Raw genomic sequence first — 16,224 nt, 5'->3', positions numbered from 1 at the left:
TTCTGTATTTGTCAGCCCTTTGAGGTATGCCATGTCAAGAAATAGACACCGTAAGGATTCCAGGAATGCTACTTTCTTGCTCTAGGGTATATTAACAGGATCCTAAAAAGCCTATACAAAATCTTCACTGCCTGTTTTTAAGGACAATATGGTCAAGGCAGGGCTGTTCTGTCATCCCCACTAGGTAGACCAGACCAAGAAATCAACTCGACTGGAAAGCTAAAATTACTTTTATTGAGACTGGCTATACTAACAGAATCTTGCAAGTCTCATTGTGTTGTACGTTCTCCCCTACTTATAGTTCAGTGAATTAGGGAGTTGACTTGGCAACGAAGCTTGCATATCTCCTTCAAGGTCATCTTCCTTACTGTCTACAGTTCTGAATCTCTTTCTCACACTTTCTAGTTTCCCAGGGTTGAGTGACTGTACCATCTCTCCCACTTTCTTCTCAAGCCCAGAGCTAAATTCCTCTACACCTTAACCCTCTTCACATCACAAATGTGACCTCCAGGCATACTTTCCTGCTGTGGTTTTAAAGTACTGTTTCCCCCTTATGTTTCCTTGAATGTCCCTGTCTGTTTCAGCTGTGCACTCTATTTTCTTACATGCTACCTCCAGCAGTTAATTGGCTTCTTTGTAGAAGCAGCCATGACCCTGGACTGAGTTAATGGTTGCCATGGTCTCCATGTCTTCTACAGCCAGCTTTAGCAGGAGTGCTATGCTAGCACCATGATGATAATACTTACCTTATAAATGGAAGATTGCTGGTTTGAAACTTCAAAGATTTTTTTTAATTACTAGTTTTCTTTCCATCAAGAGCTATCTATTTTTAAAATAAGTCAAGTGGTGCACCATTTCACTGTTTTTCAGTCACCTGAGGTACTGGAAAAATAGAAGGTATCTCAGGAAAGAAAAATAATGAAAAAGGCCTCAAAACATTTACATTGTAATGGTTGCCTATCCCAAACACACTCAGACTCACAAGCCAAGGCTTGAATCAAATCTGGTTTATTTAGAATAGTGTGCAAGTACAAAGAAAGCTGAGAATGAGCAGAAGCGTGCCAAATACAAAGTAAAAACCCTCAGTGCGAAAGTAAGCCCTCCCCCGTTCAACCGTTTCAAGCTCCCCATCCCAGGTGCCCCTAATGAGTTCAGCTAATCAACGGGCAAAAGACCTTGGACACCAATGATAACCCAAACACATTCCTTCGGTAAGAAAACAGACATACAGCCTGGTACAAGGTCTTCCCAGCAGCTCCCTCCCAACTGGAATGCGTGTCTGCACCATGGCATGCGAGCCGTTACGATGTAAATCAGACATTGCAACGGTGAACATGACATACATTGTTTTTAAGTAGGAACTTTACAAGGCAAGTTAATAAGTATTGCGTTGTTATATATCTGGTAAAGGTAGCTCTAGAAAATATTTGCTTGTTTGTTTTAAAGCTGGTAGATGTGTTTTAACCTGGCATATATAGAGACTCAATATATGTCTTCATCCATCTTTCCTCTGAAAGGAACTTTGGGAAGGAGCTTTTTTTTAAAAAAAAAATCATGTCCCTGCAGCTTTCTTGGTAAGGTTTTTCAGAAGTGGCTTGCCATTGCCTCCTTCCTAGGGTTGAGAGAGAGTGACTGGCCCAAGGTCACCCAGCTGGTTTTGTGCCAGGTGGGACTAGAACTCACAGTTTCTAGCCTGGTGCCTTAACCACTACACCAAACTGGTTCTCAAGGGCAGGAGCTGGGGTTCTCCTATTTTATGTCCATAACCAACTTATAGTATGGAGTAGGCTGAGAAATCTGACTGGCCTAATCTCACCCAGGGAACTTTGTGACTTCAACATCCAAACCAGGTCTCCCTCAGTCAAATCAAATCTATTTTGTTAACTATATCTCCTGCCCTCTTTCTGCCAAATTCCCTAATACATTTTTTTCCCCTTGGGTTCCCATATTAAAAAAGGCAGTATCTCTGTAACATACTAGCTTGCACTTTCATCAGATCTTGCTCAGTATTTAAAGATAAAGAGAGTTTCTAAGGACTTGTGATTCATCATCAGCCTAACTCCAAGCCCGCTTTGTTTCTCCATAGCTGCAAATGGGACTGTGTTATTTGAAGGAGCTGCTTTCCTGCCTTCGAGTTTTCTCTTCCCCTGTAGCAGGGTTTTCTTTACAGTTTTCGCACCGTGAAAGTTGAGGTACATTTATAATTCTCTCCTCCTGTGACTAGAAGTCTATTGTATTTGTACCTTGCTCCAGGTAATACTTAGAAACACCACTGGCATTGCTATTACACGGTCTATGGGCTTGTTTATCTGTTAATTGATTCTCCTGGGGAGGGAAGCTGACACCACCATTCTAATATGGCTTAATATGATCACGACAACAAAGCTTTTGAAACTGTCAGCAGGTCTTGGAAGACATTCTCCTCCACATTACCAGCAATTAATTTACTTTTTCTTTTAGTTAAAGGCTATTTTAGGATGTTACCCATCTCCACGTAGACTATCTGTGAACTGATAGGAACAGTGGTGAATTTGCTACCAACACAGCTTAGTGGGGCCAGGGCCAGAGGTGGGAAACGTTGGGCACTTGTCAGGTTTCTGGTTTAATGGTTTTTCTCCTGGCTATGGGGCTTCATCACCAACAACCTTCCTCTTCCTCTTCCTCTCCATCAGGATTCCATAGACAGAGGAAAGGCAAGAGCAGGCTTGCTCATGGGTCTACCTTCTTGTTAAAAGGCCTCCTGAAAACTGAAGCTGATACTGTTGCATAGAAACCCTGTGAAGGTGAGGGGCAAGTCTACACCACAGCAATAATCCTAAGCTCCTCTCCCTCTGCCTTGATTTGCAGAACTTCTGTCTAATTGTTGCACCAAACAAAAGTTAAAGAAAAGAAAAGAAAAGAAATGCCTTTCCTCCCACAGTAGGAAAACTCCAAAAATGGAATTGGCATCTTTCAGTGGTGATTAAATCTCTAAAATATTAATGCCATTAAAAAATTAATATCACAAACTTTTGTGCCCTTCTGTGGTAGTTTGCAATCCTGCTCAAGTAGTGGAGTAATTTAGACGCAGACCTGGAAGCAGCACTTATGCATGTACTTAACTCTATGCATATGTATAGATTATTTGCTTAATGGAGCTCCTCTTGTGTGTAATAATGGAGTGTAGTGTCTGCAGGGTTTTATCCTATTGCTTTGCCAGGATTCCTGGAAAAAAGAAAAAAAAAACCACCCTAAAAGCACCACTGTCTATTGAACAGTGAAGTCAAATGAGTTCTCCAGAATGTGCATTGCCACCGGTAAATTGAGACAAAAAATTTAAATTCCTGATCCATTGAAGATCCAGCAATGGAAGAATACATTCTGTGTCTGAAGTACATTGTGATTATGAATGGAAGCTGCTTGTGCCCCTTGGGTTGGTGTTTTGCATGGATGGCTTTGTTTTATGCGTGACCCTTCTGTGGATTAGAGGGAGCAGGCAGTTGGCTAAAGGCAGAATCATTTCTCTAGCAGGGAAAATGGATGCACATTTCAGAGTGGAGAATGAAGAGCTGCCTGCGGAGCGCAGGGACTAAGGTTTGGGAATATTGTTTTCTCGTCTTTCTGATGTATTTTTGTGAAGTGGGCGAACCATTTAGAGTTCACTCCACCAAGGACAGTTTTATTAAGCAGAGCCCATTTAGATCAAAATCGGAGTACATCCCATTAAATTGTAGCCTTTGGATGGGATCCTATACACATATGTACAAATCCATTAATCCTATGAGTACTGTGGGTCTTCCCTCTGAATAGACGTGTCAGGATTTTGTGAGAGTCTCTATTACCTTGGCTTTTAAGCACACTTTTTCCTTTTCTAATAGGAAAATATCTCTTGGATAAAAGGCCAACAATGCAATTCTAAACTTCCCTGGGAGTAAGCCCTAATTAATTCAATGGAGCTTCTTTCTGATAAGGTTTGAATTACTTTCCACTGGTAGGACAAATTATTTGATACCTATCACATAAAGGTATTGCAATTTTGTTTTGCTTTTAATAGCAATCTCTGGGCAATCTATAACATGGATGATCTACACCTTTCTGCATTTTGTAAAACAAAAAGTGTCCTGAAATCTATTCTTGTCCGAGAGGGAAGCTACTAGGTGCAAATAGCTGTTTGTGGTGGGTTCTTCAGCAAAGAAAAAATAAATTCTGTACAGGGGCATCAGTGCAAGGAATCATAAATGCATAATGGAGGTACCTAAAAAAGGGTGGGGCTTCAACTGCACAGTTGTGATTGTCATCTTGATTTTTTTCAACCCCCTGTAATTCTGCAATTATTTAGTTATTTATTACAGTTAATTCATGAGATTAACTGCATTCATTTATACAGTTAATTCAGTTATTACAGTTAATACATGGGAACCTAAAAAATGGTATCCTACACTTAACACCTATCTCCTTTCTTTCACTGCAGATTCCTACAGCAGGATCAGGCACTCTGGCAACGCTGACTGGGAGTGCCACATTACCTATGCCTGGATTAAAGAATCAGGGGAGTCAGGGGAGTGATGTGCTCCCCAGCTGTACAAGCATTCTGGAGTAGACTAGTGTTGTTCTTGAGGAATGCAAGCTGTGCACTACCAGTTGTTCTTTCCTGCCCTTTGCAGCCACCTCAAACAATTTATGAAGCTCCTTGGATGTAAGGGGAAAAATGAAATGTATTAAAATGCCATGACTTTGTACTTTTGCATAATGCCGTAAATCTTCCTTTATGATGTACTTAATGCAAATAATATTACAAAATAATGTGCATTATGCACATTTCTTAGGCTGTAAACGACTCATGACACAAAATTAGCCCATTCAATTATAGAGAGGCTTTCAAACAAGAAGCTAATGTGGGGAGCCTATTCCTTCCCCACTGCTTTGAACAGCACTCTGTACAGCATGTGTTTCAGGGTGTTATTAATTCAGCCATGCTGTGAACTGTGGAAGTCTCTTTCCTTTTCAGATTTCACACACGGAACACATTCCCCACATTTACTGTCCATATTTTCATGTTAACTACCCTGTTTCCTGTATTTTCTTTGAGTGGAGCCAACCACATTAAACGTGTGGCAGACAAACGCATAGCAGGTACACCACAGACTGAGCAGATGGTGGCCTTTCAACCAACATGTCATACAGTGGTGTCCTGGTATTGTTCATAAAGGAAGGTGGCCTCTTCTTTTGGGACAGTATTGGTTGGCTGCTGGTTTAAATTCCACCTGTCCTGACACCTGCAAGCACATTTTTACTGCATATGATGATAGACGAAATCATGGAACAACTGAACCGTATGATCACATTTAATGGCTTCGAACTAACCAGTCAAAATGCCACTATTATGTGGTGAGCACGTTTTGGATCTAGAGATAACAACCAAGGCAAGAGTAGTCACCATTATGGACGAAGAGAGTTTCTGCTGCTTAAATCCACTTCCTGGCATCAGCATTTTCAGTGGTCTTGTAAGAAAGATCAAGGATCTAAACAATAAAATACTGCCTCAATAATTTTGGTATCCTTGCTGCAGTCTGTCCTTCCACATTCTGGTCTATCAACGTAGTCTGCCAATTGGATAAGGTCCATAAGACAGAACATTCACATCAATATGTTCCACGATCAGTGTGTCAATACACTTTCATGTGTGTCCATTTAATATAAGCTTTACTATTTGTCTGGAGCTCTCAACACTGAATTCTGAAAAAAAAAAGGAAGAAAGCACCTATTGGCAAGACAAGAGATTTGATTCAACTGTATTCCCCCTGACATGATATTTGCATATTATCCTTGAACTGTATGAGTTTTCTTTCATTTCTAGTACAATGTTCCTGTTCCTGTAAAGCAAAAGCAAACCCAGCCCAACTCAAACCAGCATTGGTCATAAAAACAGTTCCAAATTCCATATTACATGTTCTTTATGCCAATGCAAGTAGATAAGAAGCATGCAAGCTTCTGAATTATCCAGAACTCTTTATCAAAGATAGAATGATCTCAATTCGAATTCAGGGCAAGCCATCTAACATCACAGTGATCCAAATATATGCCCCAACCACAAATGCTGAAGAAGCTGAAGTAGAGCAGTTCTATGAGGATCTGCAGCACCTACTGGACAACACGCCTAAAAGAGATGTTATTTTCATCATGGGAGATTGGAATGCTAAGCTGGGCAGTCAAATGACACCTGGAATTACAGGTAAGTATGGCCTGGGAGAACAAAACGAAGCAGGACATAGGCTGATAGAATTTTGCCAAGACAACTCACTCTGCATAACAAACACTCTCTTCCAACAACCTAAGAGACGGCTTTATACATGGACTTCACCAGATGGACAACACCGAAATCAGATTGACTACATCCTTTGCAGCCAAAGGTGGTGGACATCTATACAGTCGGTAAAAACAAGACCTGGAGCTGACTGTAGTTCAGATCATGAACTTCTTATTTCACAATTTAGGATCATCCTGAAGAGTGAGGTTGAATGGGCCTTAAGAAGCATTGCTAATAAAAAGGCAGCAGGAGACAACGGCATCCCAGCTGAACTGTTCAAAATCTTGCAAGATGATGCTGTCAAGGTAATGCATGCTATATGCCAGCAAATTTGGAAAACACAAGAATGGCCATCAGATTGGAAAAAATCAACTTATATCCCCATACCAAAAAAGGGAAACACTAAAGAATGTTCAAACTATTGAACAGTGGCACTCATTTCACATGCCAGTAAGGCAATGCTCAAGATACTGCAAGGTAGACTTCAGCAATTCATGGAGCAAGAATTGCCAGATGTACAAGCTGGGTTTAGAAAAGGCAGAGGAACTAGGGACCAGATTGCCAATATCCGCTGGATAATGGAAAAAGCCAGGGAGTTTCAGAAAAACATCTATTTCTGTTTTATTGACTATTCTAAAGCCTTTGACTGTGTGGACCATAACAAACTGTGGCAAGTTCTTAGTGGTATGGGGATACCAAGTCATCTTGTATGCCTCCTGAAGAATCTGTATAATGACCAAGTAGCAACAGTAAGAACAGACCACGGAACAACGGACTGGTTTAAGATTGGGAAAGGAATACGGCAGGGCTGTATACTCTCACCCTACCTATTCAACTTGTACGCAGAACACATCATGTGGCATGCTGGGCTTGAGGAATCCAAGGCTGGAGTTAAAATCGCTGGAAGAAACATTAACAATCTCAGATATGCAGAAGATATCACTTTGATGGCTGAAAGCGAAGAGGAACTGAGGAGCCTTATGATGAAGGTGAAAGAAGAAAGTGCAAAAGCTGGCTTGCAGCTAAACCTCCAAAAAACCAAGATTATGGCAACCAGCTTGATTGATAACTGACAAATAGAGGGAGAAAATGTAGAAGCAGTGAAAGACTTTGTATTCCTAGGTGCGAAGATTACTGCAGATGCTGACTGCAGTCAGGAAATCAGAAGACGCTTAATCCTTGGGAGAAGAGCAATGACAAATCTCGATAAAATAGTTAAGAGCAGAGACATCACACTGACAACAAAGGCCCGCATAGTTAAAGCAATGGTGTTCCCTGTAGTAACATATGGCTGCGAGAGCTGGACCATAAGGAAGGCTGAGAGAAGGAAGATAGATGCTTTTGAACTGTGGTGTTGGAGGAAAATTCTGAGAGTGCCTTGGACTGCAAGAAGATCAAACCAATCCATCCTCCAGGAAATAAAGCCAGACTGCTCACTTGAGGGAATGATATTAAAGGCAAAACCGAAATACTTTGGCCACATAATGAGAAGACAGGACACCCTGGAGATGATGCTGATGCTGGGGAGAGTGGAGGGCAAAAGGAAGAGGGGCCGACCAAGGGCAAGATGGATGGATGATATTCTAGAGGTGACGGACTCGTCCCTGGGGGAGCTGGAGGTGTTGACGACCGACAGGAAGCTTTGGCGTGGGCTGGTCCCTGAAGTCACGAAGAGTCGGAAGCAACTGAACGAATAAACAACAACCTATTGGCAAGACAAGAGATTTGATTCAATTGTATTCCCCCTGACATGACATTTGCATATTATCCTTGAACTGTATGAGTTTTCTTTCATTTCTAGTACAATGTTCCTGTTCCTGTAAAGCAAAAGCAAACCCAGCCCAACTCAAACCAGCATTGGTCATAAAAACAATTCCAAATTCCATATTACATGTTCTTTATGCCAATGCAAGTAGATAAGAAGCATGCAAGCTTCTGAATTATCCAGAACTCTTTATCAAACAAGATCATCAAGAAAAAATGTAAAAAAGAAGGGAGGTTCATAAACCCATGAAATCATGATCTTCCATTGTTAGTTGTTGCACTGATTCAAGAGCCCTTGAAATGAATGTCATTGAACAAGATTTGGTGGTGGATATATTTAATGAATCAATCAATCAATCAGTATTCAGATTTTGATGGTGGGGAAAGAGAGCTTGCATGTTTTTCAAATTGGCTTTTATGATGGATTGCCTAGGCAGGAAATAGAATATGGACCAAGGACACTGATAACCATTGGAAAGAAGCTGAAAAGGTACTAGTGAACTGCTTGAGTTCTGCCAGCTGAAGCCATTCTATAGACCTTCCATCATCTGCTCCCTGGGCATGAAAACAGTGCTGTGCTAGGGCAGTGGGGCTGCCATTTGGGGAGGGAGGGCCACTATATTTGTCTTCATTTATCAGTAGTGGGAAAGAATTGGGGGCTCAGTTTGTAGGTTTGCTTAACTGTGGCTTGATTTTAGAACATGCATTTGGAGAATGGGAAATGGAGCATGGCCTAGACATAACTGGCAGGGGAGATATGCAATTTATTTGTTGCAAGGAAAGGAGGCTAGGACTAGTGGCTGGTCTCTCTTCCTTTCAAGTTGCAGTCTAACCCAGGAAGTCAAGATCCAACTTAAAGAACCTGCTGAGAGAGGAGCAGGAAATTAATTTTGCCTAGTCAGTCGGCCAGAATACTGTGATGTAGCAATCTCAGGCCAGAGTGGAAATGGTGTGCTGGCGTCTGGAGGAATTCCACCCCTTTTGTATTTTGTTTTATTGTTATTAGCTGCCTTGTGTGCTTGAATGAAGAAAGGTGGGATATAAATTTAATAATACTATTTTCTGTGTTTAAAAGCTGGGGGAAGAACCAATTTTTTTGTCCCTAAAGTTTGTGGATAATGTGATACCAACTCTATATACATTCTCTAACACTTTGGGGGGACTGACTTTGAACCATTGATCTCATAGCAAAACACATGATTTAATTTTAGAGCTTGCTCACTTCTTCCTCATTTCCCATTTTTGTAGCACTTCCCCTAATGAAAAGTTGTGTAGAACCCATGAGTTTGCAATGCTCTTTTTGTTTTATTTTGGGCGGGTCCTTTAGGTTGTGGATTTTAGAAATTGAGATGTATGGGATAAAAGTAAATCTGAAAATAAAATTCAATGTGTACACCTCAGTTCAATTTTAGAAGTCTGAACTTGGTTCTCTTTGAGGGACATCTGCCTTTATGCCTCCCTCTGGTTATCTCTCCATTTCCCTGGATGTACATTGGAGAACCTGATGCAGCTTCTCATTTTCCACTATATTTAACAGTGATGATTCTATAGATGACTCTTTAAAATTGTTTTCTTTTAAACACAAAGCTGGATAATCTAATTAATTGACTATGTTTCAAATCTGTTTGCCCCTTATCATACAAACTAACTTAATGCAGGATGTGGAACAAATTCTTCTGTGAAGAAGGCAATGGAAGAGTTAGCAATAACAGCAGCAACAACAAAACAACAACAGAACTTTATTACAGCCAGAGACTCTGGCTGTAATAGAAGTAGAAGAATGGTCTAGTACAGACCATTCTTCCATGGAGATCCTTAGATGTCAGTCCTTAAAAGCACTCCAGACAAGAAGCACTCACCATGAGTACTAACACTATCATTATTGTAAGGTTACAGTAACAGAATCTTGCAAGTCTGAAAGTACCCTCCCATCCCTTACCTTTAGTTTCCTGAAAACTAAGGAGGGTTGCCTCTAGATCCAAGCCTTGCCTAAATGCTCTAGTCCAGTCCAGCCTAGCTTCCAGGTCCGAGTTTTGCCTAGGTGTTTCAGCCAAGTCCAGCATTGCCTTCAGAACCAAGCCTTGCCTAGAAGCTCCAGCCAAGTCCAGTCTCATCTACAGAACCAAGCCCTGCTTAGACACTTCAGACAGGGCTTGCCTGGCCGCTGCGTGCCTGCTTGATCCAGCCTGTATGCCAGGATACCAACCTGAGGGTTCAGCCTCTTCCTTGCCACACACTCTAGCTCCTTCCAAACTTGCAGCCTCCATCAGAGAAGTGGCCAAGTGCTGCCTTGCTGCCTTGCCCCAGCCTGACCCTGCAATGTTGCCTGCGTGCCATCTGCCACCTGGTTGCACTTGAATTGAACCACATATTCTAATCTATTGCAGAACTTTTACTATTGTAAATAGTTTGTTCAATAAAGAATTTTATTAGTATTCTGCCTTGCCATCTCATAGTCTGAACAGGACACTTCCAGGGTCATTCCTGCATACCATTACTTTAGGAGCCCTCCACCTATGAACACTCTGCCAGTTCAAAAGCATGTCTGGACCTCTGTAATCCTGTGATATTGCTCATGTTTGGCCACTGCCCCCAAGGTATTTCTGGCTCAGCTTTTGAGTAACCAAACTGCCTAATTTATTTTTGCAACTTTTTGCTACTGAGGAATAGGGTTTGTGGATGATCCATTTCCGCACTGAAAGACATTCTTGTCTCACCCATCCTTCTGGGTTTCAGTCATCTTAGCAGATTCTTTAAAGGAAATACTGGCTTGACTTTGCAAAGATAAAATTGACAAGAGTCCTGAGTTTTCTCTGATTCCTCCAATCCTTTCAAAAGCCCTTTTTAGATTCCCAGGGGAGTCTAAAAGATGCTAGTGCTTTAAGAATCTCGTTAACTTTAATGAGTGGATTTCTTAAAGCAGCAACATCATTTTTTCAGGCTCACAATGGAAGCTTGAAGAAGAATGAGATAATTTAATGAATAGTAGAAGAATGCTCTACCATTGTGCAAGGCCTGAAAAACTTCAGAATCATTTTTGAAGCATACATGACCCTATTATTATTTATGTTGTGCAGCACTGATTAATCAAATTGCACTTTCCTCAATGCTGCAAGCCATTTGCAAACATATTCCTGCATGTGCATATGGGCATTTATGCCCTTAAGATCCTTATGAGCAACACTGCCTCCACAGATCTTCATGTATATAATGTGAAGATCTGAAAATATGCTGTAAGTGCATATGGGTAAATACATTTGACCTTCATGCAAAATGTGTGAACATCTTTGGAACCAAGCATGTGGATGGGAACATAAAGGTGTGTGCTCATCTACATCTCTTATATGTCTTTAGACCAACCTTTCTCAACCTTTTGACCCTGAAGGAACCCTTGAAATATTTTTTCAGGCCTCAGGGAACCCCTGCACATTCAGCTCAAATATAGGCCAGAAGTTACAAAATTATGATATTCGTTTCATGGGTAGGCTTGTATATATGCATTAAGAGTGTTTTTAAACTAAAACTAAAGAATGAAACTTACCTCTTCAATGCGAAGGTGCCCAAATTTGAAATAATTTTTAAAATAAATTGTGATCTCCCAGGGAACCCCTAGTGACCTCTTGTGGAACCCTAGGGTTCCACAGAAGCCTGGTTGAGAAACTCTGCTTTAGACTGATATGTATATAGGCAAATGCTTTCGGAGGGCTGCAATCTTGAATAATTCCTATTCCCAATGAAAACACATGCTGTGGTACTATAATGTTAGTGTTCGGCATGATGTAATCTTTCATCCATACACTTAGATTGTGTGGACGTTTTAATAGTTTATCAGCAACAGTGATATGGGATAAAAGAAATCCCCAAGAGATAATAAAAGAAGAAGAAGATGCAAAACATGTTAGCTTATAGCTGATAAATATTTCCAAAATGCTTGATGCCAAAAACCAAAGAAATATATTAATACAGTGGAGAAGTGTTTAATCACTACATAGGGCCAGGGAGATGTGGTATTGTATTGTCATTAAACTGAAATGAGAAATACATTTTGCCCAGATTATCTTCCAACTCTGGGGCATATGCATGTTTCTTCCACAAATCTTTATACTGTAGTTCATATTGTAAAAAATGAATCTTAGATTTTTCTTAATGACTATTAGGAAGCAGTGATTATAAATAAATAAGCCATTTTCAGATGTTAAATTCAGGCTTTTTATTAGCTGAAAACAGTCCTGGTTGCCCTCTATTAGGTTTTATGATTTAGTAAGTATTATTGTGTGCTCCATACCTTTCTGAGTGAGCAGGTAATTCTGGGGAAATAGTTACCAAGGCTGGACTTCTTTTAGTGGAGAAATCACTGGGGACTTTCCTTGTTTTTGAAATATTTAATTGATGTACGGATTTAGAAGAAATGAGGAAACTGACACAAAGAGCTTAATCATTAGCAGGGTTGAAGTGATCCATATTACCCAAAATTAGATCTCCACAGAGAAGCTAGACTGCTAAGCTAGATGTCTGCCTTTTCCTATCTGTTAGACTTTAAGCACTTCCACCAGACAGTCACTTCCATCTTTTCCATTCAGCTTTCCAAAGGAATTTGAAGTTGATCTGCAGTCTTTTTCTATCTCTGTTAGTCCTGGAATGCTGAGAACATTGAGACAATCTGTGCTTCTTCTAGTTACTGAAATAGAAGACTGCCCAAAACAATCACTGTCCCACCACTCAGGCCTGCCCTCACCTTCATGGTATAGTAAAAGAGAATGGAAGAAGTTGCTGCCTCTCCCAGCCCCACCCATATTTTCAAGGAATGTGAGGTATGTGTCAGGCCATTTGTTGAAAACATTGAGTGGTTGATAAGGTGTAAAGCCATCCCTTCTCTCTCTCTCTCTCACACACACACACACACAAATCGATTATATGTAAAATCCACTATGAGAAGTGATGGGGAAATAACAGTGCACCATTATCTTTGCTAGCAGGTGCTTTTCCAATGGATGCAACCATGGCTACAGTGACTGCTAGGGGAAAAAGAAGGAAGATCTGCTTTAAGGAACAGGCACCAGTAACACAATACTGCATTGAAGGTCGTGGGAAGGAAGGAGAGATAGACCTGAGTCCTGAAGGGGAAAGGTGGGTGAGGGAAATGTTTCTGTGGCTTGGAAACAGATAACCCATACATTCTGCAGTTATCTCACTGCAAAAACTGAACTAGCTTTGATCTAGTTTTAGCAAACAGGCACACAGCCAGGAAATACCCAGTTAGCTTCTCAACGCCAGACAACTGTGTGAATTCACAAGTCCAGAACTGATTCTGAAGTGGTGCAAAGTTCTTGTGTCAAAGTGCAAAAGTGTCTCTTCACAAACACTTTTTTTTTGTGCCTTCGAGTCAGTGTTGATTCCTGGCAACTGCCTGGACTAGTTCTTGCAGTTTTCTTGGGAAGATTTTCAGGAGTGGTTTGCCATTGCCTTCTTCCTAGGGCTGAGAGTGAGTGACTGGCCCAAGGTCATCCAGCTGGCTTTTGTGGCTAAGGCAGGACTAGAACTCATGGTGTCCTGCTTTCTAGCCTGCTGCCTTAACCACTAGACCAAACTGGCTCTTCACAAACACATGTGCATACACAGTGTGGTTCTTCTTCCCATTAATTGGTGGTGTGGAAGGAGGAGGTGCAATTATTCCAGCCATGATGGGTTCCATGTTCAAAAGCACTCTCAGATTATTAATCTTCCTGGAAAACAGATTTTCCAGTATACTGTTTGTCTTGAGGGTGTTGTTCAATACCTTCAAATATGAAATACTTGAGAAACAGACCAGGATTAAAAGCTGAATAGATGTTATTCATGAAAGTATAAAATTAAGTTATTCCATAAACATCTGTATATCAATAACTTTTTTACTCTTCCATCTACACAGACACATTGAAATGTTTATCTTCTTAATCTGTTCCTATCCTAAGAATGTAAATTACACACCTTCCTCATTTCAAGACCCCAAACTATTTGCAAGAGACAAATTTTACCTGCTCTGTCAGTCCCTAAAGTATGCCCAAGCCATCCTCACATACAGTACTTGTTGGTGTGTGTATGTGATCCTGAGGATCAGCAGCGGAATTTCAGAAGAGTTTTGCCATTGAGAGAGATCAAATAATCATGCCAGCAACTTCAACAAATATAAACTGTATTTACAAAACAGAGTAAAAGCATTTTTACAGTTCTGCCTCTCCACGCAGGGAGACAAACTTTTTACAAGCAGGACACAGAAGCTGCATTTTAATACAAAAGCAGAAGCAGAGAGCAGGACACAGAAGCAGGAGAATATTGACCTTTTATCTAGGCTACTAATCATTAGTTACCATAGTAACTATTAGCATATCAGTTTGCAAGACAAAGGATTTGACTTTTTGACCTGGCACACTCAGACTTTTTGGCTCCAGCAAGAACCCACCAGAACTTTTTGCTTTCTTAATTCCTAGGCTATATAAAAAATTGAAATAACAACAGTACTTCAGCCCATAGTCCACTATAAAGAACTCCTAATAAATAATTTGACTGAGGCAATATATGTTCAGGCCTGCATTTGTAACAAAATTCTAAAAGATTCAGTGGTGGTCTAGGGAAAAACAAAACGAAACTTAAGTGACTTTGATAAAAAAGGCTGGGATTGTGCATAAAAAATGTGTATGTTGTACATTGATTCACCAGTGATTCACCAGTCCTATAGATTCAACAACATTGGCACACACTGATACCATCAATATGTTGTACTCAGGGCCAGCTCTAGACATTATGCACCCCAGGCAAAGTCATATTCTGGTGCCCTCTAGGCAAAAAGGTGCCCTCTTGTTTCCTTTTTTCTTAATACAATTTTTTTTCTTGGACATCTTCACCCTATTTACTGTGAATCACAGTAAATAATTTTAATTATACCAGCACTTCATTGTCATATGGCAACAATTCTTCAAATTATATTTAACCCTTGAGTGGGTGCACAGATTGCATCATTACTGCTTTTCTGAGTATAACTCAGAAGCTGATATTCACGCGACTTGCTTGCTCAGTACCTTCCTATCAGATCTTTGTCTTGCTTTGGCAATATTATCATCTTCCTGAGGTCCATTGCTTAACAATAGTTTCTCTTTTGTGACTTGCGACATATGGTTAGTGTGGTTGAGTACCTACTTTGTGGGTGTTTTTGAAAAGCGTAGGAAGAAAAAGTTCAAAAGCAATGATCAGATTTTATACTCATACTGTGTATTTTGGAAGTCTTTTCAGTTGGCACCCTAGGTGACTGCCTAGGTTGCTTAAGGCCTAGAACTGGCCCTGGTTGTACTGGAGATTACTATGCAGCTTATCACAAGAAGTCCATTGCTTCTTGGTGCAAGCCATTCTTTTTACACGTCCTTCCTTCTCCAGCTCTGCAGTGTGACTCATTTACATTATCACTTGAAAGGGGATGATAGAGCACAGACTTCCCTTTACAGGATATCTACATGAATAGCTGATACTTTGCTACCTCTTGGGATTGGTCTCCCTTTATTTGCATTGTTAAACTAAGTTTAAAGAAAGTCTTTTTTTTTTAATTTACCAATGATGAAAGCACATTTGTGGAAGTATATTGAAAGTGAAAGAACAGAGCAAATTGACGCAACGCTGACCTGATCATGGTGTTTTGGGCTTTGTAGTTGGATAATAGATTTTGGCCTCAGGAGACGCGTGGCACATTCTTTATAACTAACATGCCTACGCACCATTTTCAGTACAGCTAGTCTCAAGTCCTGGGGAATTGATAGATTAAGTTTTTGTTTACCCCTGAATACAACTGCCATACAGAGGAAACCATCATTGTGAAAATGATTGAATAATACAGAGTTAATTAAATACTCTTATGCTTTCCACTTTCTTGGCACTTACCACATTAAAAATGTCTCAAGTATTATTATATCAAGCAGATACATACAAGCATGAAGTGTACGAATTACAAGGAAGGATAATTGAGTCAGGTGTGTGAAGGTAAGGTGACATATGTAGGAATGGATTATGTGGGAAAGAAGATGGTTAGAGAAACAGGAGGTGTCAGGAGAGAACAGTGTTAATTGTGCACAGAGACAAAAGCGTTTCTGTAGGCATGAAATCACATCATAAGTAGGGCTGCTCATGGATTTCATCTGGTCCTCGTGTTG

At 40.4% G+C, this 16,224-nt stretch overlaps 1 long non-coding RNA gene across 1 annotated transcript; it reads left to right on the top strand.

Annotated features, from left to right (window-relative positions):
• Positions 1-2,092: 2,092 nt before the first annotated feature.
• Positions 2,093-5,563, top strand: LOC134494894 (uncharacterized). Its single transcript, XR_010067719.1, has 4 exons — positions 2,093-2,192; positions 2,673-2,783; positions 3,858-3,950; positions 4,451-5,563. It is a non-coding gene; the product is annotated as an uncharacterized LOC134494894 (long non-coding RNA).
• The last annotated feature ends 10,661 nt before the right edge of the window (positions 5,564-16,224 follow it).

The sequence above is a fragment of the Candoia aspera genome, chromosome 3 (assembly GCF_035149785.1).
Source record: "Candoia aspera isolate rCanAsp1 chromosome 3, rCanAsp1.hap2, whole genome shotgun sequence".
Lineage (NCBI taxonomy): Eukaryota > Metazoa > Chordata > Lepidosauria > Squamata > Boidae > Candoia > Candoia aspera.
Note: the sequence above shows the minus strand (reverse complement) of the source record. Positions and strands in the feature narration are given on the sequence as shown.